This window comes from Ceratotherium simum, chromosome X (assembly GCF_057802395.1).
Source record: "Ceratotherium simum simum isolate JZ-2026a chromosome X, ASM5780239v1, whole genome shotgun sequence".
Lineage (NCBI taxonomy): Eukaryota > Metazoa > Chordata > Mammalia > Perissodactyla > Rhinocerotidae > Ceratotherium > Ceratotherium simum.
This window is the reverse complement of record NC_141940.1, coordinates 50343577-50352770: the sequence shown is the minus strand read 5'-3', so window position 1 is coordinate 50352770 and position 9194 is coordinate 50343577.

Below are 9194 nucleotides of genomic sequence, written 5' to 3'. Positions count from 1 at the left end.
CTCATAAATTTTCTTATAGATATCCACTTGTCCCAAAACCATTTATTGAAAAGACTGTTTTTCTCCCATTGGATGATCATGGCATTCTTCATGAAAATCATGAATAAATTTATTTCTGGAATCTCATTTCTATTCCATTGGCCTTTATATCTATCTTTATACTAGTACCACATAGTCTTGATTACTGTAACTTTGTAGTAATTTTATTATTATTATTTCTTTGAGGTCATATTGGCTTATAACATTGTGTAAGTTTCAGGTGTACATTATTATATTTCAGTTTCTGTATAGACTGCATTGCATTCACCACCAGTAGTCTAGTTTTATCCATCACCATACATATGTGCTCCTTTACCCCTTGTGCCCTCCCCCCACCCCCTTCTCTTCTGGTAACCACCAATCTGTTATCCTTATATATGTGTTGGTTTGTTTATCTTCCACATGTGAGTTAAATCATACCATATTTGTCTTTTTATGTCTGACTTATTTTGCTTAGCATAATACACTCAAGGTCCACCCATGTTGTCAACAATGACAAAATTTTATCTTTTTTATGGCTGAGTAGTATTCTGTTGTACATATGGACCACATCTTCTTTATCCATTCATCCATTGATGGGCACTTCAGTTGCTTCCATGTCTTGGCTATTGTGAATAATGTTATGATGAACATAGTGGCACATATATCTTTTTGAATTATTGATTTCATGTTCTTTGGATAAATACCCAGTAGTGGAATAGCTAGATCATATGGTATTTCTATTTTTAATTTTTTGAGGAATTGCCATACTATTTTTCATGGTGGTTGCACCAGTTTGCATTCCCACCAGCAGTGTCTGAGGGTTCCTTTTTCTCTACCTCCTCTTCAACTCCTGTTATTTCTTGTCTTGTTAATTATAGCCATTCTGATGAGTATGAAGTGATATCTCATTGTAGTTTTGATTTTTACTTCCCTAATAATTAGTGATGTTGTAGTGGGATTCCTCCAGCTTTGTTCTTATTTTTTAAGATTGTTTTTGGCTATTCAGAGTTCCTTGCATTTTTATCTTAATTTTATGATTAGCTTGTCAATTTTTGCAAAAAGAAATTGGAATTTTGATAGGGATTACATTGAATTTGTGGATAGATTTGGGGAGTATTGCCATCTTAACAATATTAAGTCTTCCAATTCCTGAAAATGGGATGTCTTTTCATTTTTAAAAAATGTTGTTAATTGCTTACAACAGTATTTTCTTCTTTTCAGTAAAGAATTTTTCTGATCTTTGGTTAAATCTATTCTTAAGACTTTTTCAACGCTATTATAAATACAATTTTTTTCTTAATTTGATTTTCTTATTGTTCATTGCCAGTGTATAAAAGTACACTTGATATTTGTATATTGGTCTTGTATCCTGCAAATATGATGAACTCATTGCTTAGCTCTAATTCTTTTCTTTGTGAAATTTTGGCTTTTCCATATATAAGATCATGTCACCTATAGTTAACTATAATTTTACTTCTTTCCTGTCAAACTGCCCGCTTTCATTATTTTTCTTTGCATATTTTCTCCGGCTGGAACCTCAACTACAATATTGAATAGACATAGTTTGAGATGACATCCTTGTCTTGTTCCTGATATAGGGGGAAAGCTTTCAATGTTTCTCCATTAAGTGTGATGTGAGCTGTAGGTTTTTCACAGATGCTTTTTGGGGTGGGGGGGTCAAACTGAAGAAGTTCACTTCTGTTCCTAGTTTGTTGAATATTTTATGATGAAAGACTGTTGGAATTTGTCAAATGATTTTTTGTATCTATTAAGATGTTCATGTGGTTTACTTCCTTCATTTTATTAATGTGATGTATTACATCTATTGATTTTCACATGTTGAACTAATTTTGTATTCCCGGAATCAATTTCATTTGGTCCTTGTGTATAATCCCTTTCTTATGTTGGTAGGTTTGGTATGCAAGTATTTTATTGAGGATTTTTACATCTATATTCTTTAGAGATATTGGCCTCTATTTTTTTTCTTGGAATGTCTTTGTCTGGCTTTGTTATCAGGGTAATCCTGGCCTAGAATAAGTTAGGAAGTATTCCTTTCTCATCTATATTTAGAGATTGAGAAGAATTGGTGTTAAATCTTCATTAAACATTTGGTAGAATTCAACAGTAAAGCCATTAGTCATGAGCTTATCTTTATAGAACTTTTATTTTTATTACTGTTACTAACTTAATGTCTTTGTTTGCTATTGATCTATTCATTTTTTCTCTTTCTTATTCTGTTCAGTTTTGGTAATTTGTGTGTTTGTAGGAATTCATCCATTTCATCTAAATTATCTAATTTGTTGGCGTACAATTGACCATTATATTCCCTTATACTTACTATTCTTTACAATTTCTGTAAGAACAGTTGTAATGTCCCCCACTTTCATTCTGATTCACTATTTTGAGACTTCTCTTTTTTTCTTGATCATTCTAGCTAAAGGTTTGCCAATTTTGTTGATCTTTTCAGAAATCAAATTTTAGATTCATTGATTTCATCTATTGTTTTACTGTTTCTATTTCATTTATGTCCATTCTAATCTTACTTATCTCTTTCCTTTTGCTTTCTTTGGGTTTAGTTTGCTCTTCTCTCTAATTTCTTAATTTAGAATATTTGGCTATTGATTTGAGATATTTCTTCTCTATAATGGAAGATTTTGCAGCTATAAATTTCTAAACACTGCTTTTGTTGCATCCTATAAGTGTGGGTATGTTGTGGTTCAATTTTTATTCTTCTCAAAAATATATTCTAATTTACATTTGTGACTTAATATTGTATTCATTTATTTATGAGTATTAATTAATTTCCAAATATTTGTGAAATTTCAAAATTTCCTCATTTCTTAATTTTTTAATTTTATTTCATTGTGGGCAGGGAATGTATTTTGTATGATTACAGTATCTTTAAATTTATTGAAACTTGTTTTATGGCCTAAGATATTGTTTATCCTGGAGAATGTTCTATGTGTAATTGAGAAGAAAGTGTTTTTTCCTGTGCTTGGTTGGAGTGTTTTCTAGATGTTTGTCAGGTCGAGCTAGTATTTAGTGTTGTTCAAGTGCTCAATTTTAATTTTGATCTTCTTTCTAGTTCTATTAAAAGTGGGGTGCTACAGTCTTCAACTATTATTGTTGAGTTCTCTATTTCTCTCTTTCATTTTGTCACCTTTTACTTCATGTATTCTATGGCTTTATTGTTAGGTTCATAAATGTTTATAATCATTATATCTTCTTGATGGATGAGAAGTCAAGCACCTGGTTAAAAACATACTTGTGATTTTTCAGAACTGACCATAAGCAATTTGAAAAGCTTTATCTGGTAAGCCTCATAGGAAAAGTTGCCGTCCCTGTGCCAGACTTGTTACACAGACAATGCATTACAGTTTCTGAAGGAAGTTACAGACAAGGACTCAGGCCTCTCTGGCCAATCATGCTCTTCACATATTTACATTGCTATCCCCAGTAGTTTCAGTCCTAGATCTTTTTATCTGAGGCTTTGGGCAGAGGACCTCTTCAGGTGCCTCTACCAAGGCCTCCTTATTGGGGGAGGAAGGGACAAACTTGAAGACACCTTCCTCCACTGTGACTCAGTAGCCAGTACTTTTCTATTCCTAGCTATACCCTCTATCCCTCTCCTTGACCCCAGCATCCATAAAACTACTGAAGCCTTTTGTTTGGGGCTCCCTCAAGAGTGCAACATCCTCCATGTCTGCACTGATCCACCTGGCCCTCCACTGGTGTGCCATTCCTTGGGAGAAAATGGAACAGGGGGAGTCAGTGCTTTCTCCAGTTTAAACTCTCGCTTATACTGTCACAGTAAGTGATTAAAGACTTCACTATTACTTTAACTTTGTCTTGTTGTTGCTTTAATCAGCTACTCCAACACCTGGAAGCTTAGCTCTCTCTCTCTCTTCCAGCCTAGCGGAGCTACTAACAGCGGATTGACCCTTTACCGTTACATAAGGTCTTCCTTTGTCTCTAGTAACAACTTTTATCTTTTTTTTGTGTGTGTGTGAGGAATATCATCCCTGAGCTAACATCCATGCCAATCTTCCTCTTTTTGTTGAGGAAGACCAGCCCTGAGCTAACATCTATTGCCAATCCTCCTCTTTTTTTCCCCTTTTTCTCCCCAAAGCCCCAGTAGATAGTTATATGTCATAGTTGCACATCCTTCTAGTTGCTGTATGTGGGACGCTGCCTCAGCATGGTTGGACAAGCGGTGCATCAGTGCGCGTCCGGGATCTAAACCCAGGCCTCCAGTAGCGGAGCGTGCGCACTTAACTGCTAAGCCATGGGGCCAGCCCCACAACTTTTATCTTGACATCTATTTTGTCTGATATTAGTATAACCACTCCAGCTCTCTTTTGGTTACTATTTGTATGGTATATATATATTTTTAATTCTTTTACTTTGTGTATTTGTGTCTTTATATATAAAGTGAATCTCTTATAGACAGCATATAATTGAATCATTTTTCATCTATTGTGCCAATCACTGCCTTTTAATTGGAGTGCTTAATCCATTTACATTAGTATAATTATTGATATGGAGGGACATGCTTCCACCATTTTGCTCTTTGTTTTCTATGTCATTTGGTTTCTCATTTCCTCCATACTGCCTTCTCTGGTGTTAAGTAGATATTATGTACCATTTTAATTCCCATTTTGTTATTTTACTATATATTTTAAGTTATGTTCTTGCCATATGGTTTACAATCAGCATTTTAATTTATAACAGCCCAGTTTGGATTAATATCAACTTAATTTCAATCATATACATATTTGGTCTTATGTAGATCAATCCCTCCTTTATGTTGTTATTGTCACAGATTATATCTTTGTACTTTTTGTGCCCATCAATGAAGACTTATAATTTTTGCCTTATGCAGTTTTCTTTTAAGTTAGATACAAGTAAGGAATTACAAACAAAAATTTATCTATGTTTTCTTTTATATTTATGCATGCAGTTACCTTTACCAGTGTTCTTTATTTCTTCACGCATATTTGAGTTACTGTCTAGTGTCCTTTGATTTTATCCTGATGGACTCGCTTTAGCATTTCTTGCAGAGCAAGTCTAGTAGTGACAAATACTCTCAGTTTTTGTTTGTCTGGAAATGTCTAATTTTCTCCCATATATTTGAAGGAAACTTTTGTCTAGAAAGACCAAATACTAGGCCTTCTCAGGGACAATTTCAATTGTTTACTCTTTATTCTCTGTATGAGACACATTTTCTTATTTATTTGAATGTCTTTTATTTTTTGTTGAAAGCTTCATGTTTTTAATATTATAATGTGACAACTTGTCAAATCACATTTTCTCTTCTCCTCAGGTTTCATTATTATTGCTGCTTATTGAAGTTGTTTTTCATTTGTTTGTTAGAGACTTTTATGAGCTAATCCAGAACTAATTCTGTATTCTTTGCACTATGTTTTTACTAAAGTCTCTGTTCCTTTGGTTTAGTGATCAACTAATTAATTTATAGAGGTTTCTTTAAATGCTTTGAACCAAAAAATCTCCTAGTCTTTGCCAAGATGCTCTGTACATGTGTTGGGCATGCTTTCAACACTCAACCAGGTAGTTTATAACTCTGTCTCATCCTTCACTCCCGCTTGCACAGAGTCTTAAAATTATCCAACAGTGAGAGCTTAGGGTCTTCTCAGGACTTTCTTGATCATGCACACCACCAGTCACATGTATGTAGCCCTATGCATGTTCCTAGCCTTCTAGATTCCCAAAAATATGTTGGAGGTTTTCAAAGCCCCATGAACTTATTGTTTCCCATCCTCTCCTCCTAAACTTTTTGGTTCATTTTTTTGTTTCTCCAAACTGCTGTCTATTATCTCAGGCAAGTGAGTAAAAATTTTCCTGCAAATGTTTAGATAAATGTGTCCCACCTCTTCCAGCTAGCACCTTTAGCACTTTGTGAGATCTGTGTCAGGCAAAATAAAGATAAGCCTCTTGGGCTAGTTTTCCAGGGAGCTATTAGACAGGTCAAAACAAATAATTACATTTCTTTGTGAATGAGAACTTTTCTGTTTTTTTCCAGTTAATAGGTATATGGGCTGTTATTTTCAAGACTATCACTGAGCTGGGGAGCAGTACATAGGCTTAGGGTAAGTTAAAATGTCACAAAGTTCACTGTTATTACCTAGATTCAGCCATTTTTCTTGAATAAGCCTTCTAGTTGCTACATGCCTTTGGTTAATTTATAAAGTTTTAAAATAGTTGATTCTGATAGTTTTTGCTACTTCTTTTATTGCTTTTGTGGTGGTGGTAGAATATTGGAGTTCCTTGCTTCACCATTTTCACTTATGTCATATCCTATGCTTGCTTTGAAAATCTTGTATTTTCACTTTGGTTGAATAGGTAGCCAAATAATGTTTCTGAGTAATCCATGATCCTATCTTAATCATATGTTCAAATCTCCTGACAACTTTTGATATTTTGACTTCCCCAAATTGAATCTTAAACGTCTTTTGCACCTAAAACTGCTTTTGAGAGAGTCGTTGGGAAATCAGAAAGGATATTTTCTTTAATATTATAAAAAGAGAGGAGCTAATAATAATTAGATATATTTTATATGTTACTATTAATGAGTTGCATGGGAATAGTTGTCAAATCAGAAGAAATGCTTAGATTTTCCAAAGTTAACTTTGTATGAGTAAAATGTTATTAATAAAAGCATTCTAAAAATTGCATTCTGTATGAGAAGTTCCTAGAGATTTGTCAGTGCTGTCACTGTCCATGATATCTTTCTATTTACCAGACTCCTGAAGGTGCTTTGGCTGATATTAGTAATAACAATATAGTGATAACAGTTTATAACAATATTGTGTTATCAGTCATTATTTCAGTTATTTTAAAAATGTTGACTTTGTCACAATTTTACTTCTTTAATTTGAATCCAGCATCTTGTAAACCATAAGTTTTCAACTGAGGGTTCACATCACTTATATTTGGAGTTTTAGTAATATACAGATGTTGAGGGCGTACTCCAGACTTAATGTATATCTGTAATTGATATATTCTTAGTATATTTGTGGTATGTCTCATGATTATAGGATATGTATGAAGATTTTTTTCTGTAAAATTTATGTTCATTCATTTTTATGAATTAGATGTAATATACAGTCTTCTTTGAATATAGGTTTAATCATTATGTTTATAGATATTTTGTCTAAAACTATTTTTGGGAAGTCTAAAACTTATTTTCCACACCACAGAAACAAACAACTTTCCTTGGCAGTTGCATTATTCTTGTAATGAACTCTCATCATATCTTTTTCGTTTTAAAAATTATGCACAATAGTTAACTACAATTTGCTATTTTAAGTTTTTTTAGTATACAGATAGTTTTTGTTGTTTGGTTCATTTGATTTTGTTTTTCTCTTATGCTTCTCTGAAAACTCTTGCAATCAGCTATAGACCAGAGTGCTTCATTTTCAACCATGAAGGACTGTCTCAGAGGTCCATGGAAAAGGACTATACCAGGTACTTTTGGATACAGGTTTCTGATGGCATCACTTTAAAATATTTGAGACCATACCAGTGTAATGAGTTAGGATTTCTAGAATTTTAGTTGAGAAGCATGAGACTGCTAACCCACCCAAAACTGAACAGAACAAAAATCAGTTACATAGTACTGAAAAAACTGATAAGGGATGAATGTGCGTTTTGTTTGGAATATTGTTGATTTTCTGTTTTGTGGATATGTAAAGAACATGAGTCCTTTTTCTCTTAAGCTATTATACCATTACAATTCAGTAGGCTATACTTCTGTAAACAGAAATGAAACATTTATCTCTTACTCCTTCCCTTACTTCTTCATAATTTAGAAACACTTAAGTATTCTTATTTTCATGATAATAGATTTATTTATATAGGTCCTATAAGAATTTTCTTCTTTATTAACAGGACATAACTGGAAACATTTGTTATGTAGCCAAGGCCTTTCCTGAAATGTCATATTTGAGAATGATGCTCACATAATCAGATATGACCAAATGTTTTTAAGGCACTAAGGTCAACCTCATGGAGCCAATGCTTAGAAAGCATTCTGGAAAACTGGCCTTATATCTGGCTTACAGGATTCATTGTCTTAGTGGTTAAGTAAGAAAAGTCACCTTCTGATAGGTCCAGGAATATTTTGGGAACCTCAAGAAGAAAGGAATTTACCAAAATTTATAGGTACTGCAGGTGGGAATCTGGTGGCAAGTTCTTGGCATAGATTCCTAGACTCAAAAGGCTTTTGAAAGTCCAATCTGTTATTCTTATTGAAAACTTATAGCAGAGCAAATTTAAGAAGGCCTATATGGTAAATTACCACTCTGGCTGAGCCTATGTAAATAATCAGGCAAACTCTGACAAGAACAGCTTTATATTGTGATCAAGAATAATCTTCCTTTGAGATTATTTTGATCCAAAGTGTGTGTGTGGAAGGGTGGGCAGTTCATAGAGAGTAGTTTTGTGTTTCAATGGAAAACTATGCATCCTCTATAGCACACACTTCTAATATCGGAGTCCAGCTTTGTTCATTGTGAGAGTTTGTTTCTGGGCTTTGTATTCTATTCCACTGGTATATATGTTTGTGTTTGTGCCAAAGCACAGTTTTTGATTACTATATATTTATAGTAAATTTTGAAATCAGAATTGTGAATCCTCCAACTTTGTTCTGTTTCAAACTTGTTTGGGCTATTTGGAGTCCCTTGAAATTCCATATGAATTTTGGGATGGGTTTTTACATTGAATCTGTAGACCACTTTGGGTAGTATTGACATCTTAACAATATTAAATCTTCCACTCCATGAACGTGGAATGTCTTTCTACTTATCTATGTCTTCTTCACTTTTTTGAAGCATGTATTGTAGTTTTCAATGTAGAATTCTTTCGTCTCCATGGTTAAGTTTATTCCTAGGCACTTTATTCTTTTTGACGCTATTGTAAATGAGATTGTGTTCTTAATTTCTTTTTCAGATCATTCATTGCTATTGTATAAAAATATATCTGACCTTTGCATGTTGATCTTGTATCCTTCAAGTTTGCTGAATTTGTTTATTCACTCTAACAGTTTCTTTGTGGATATTTTAGTATTTTCTATTCTAGAATATATATATATTATATATTTTCCAGTGGAATAGAATACAAAGCCAAGCTGTATGTTCAAGTGATTTTCAACAAGG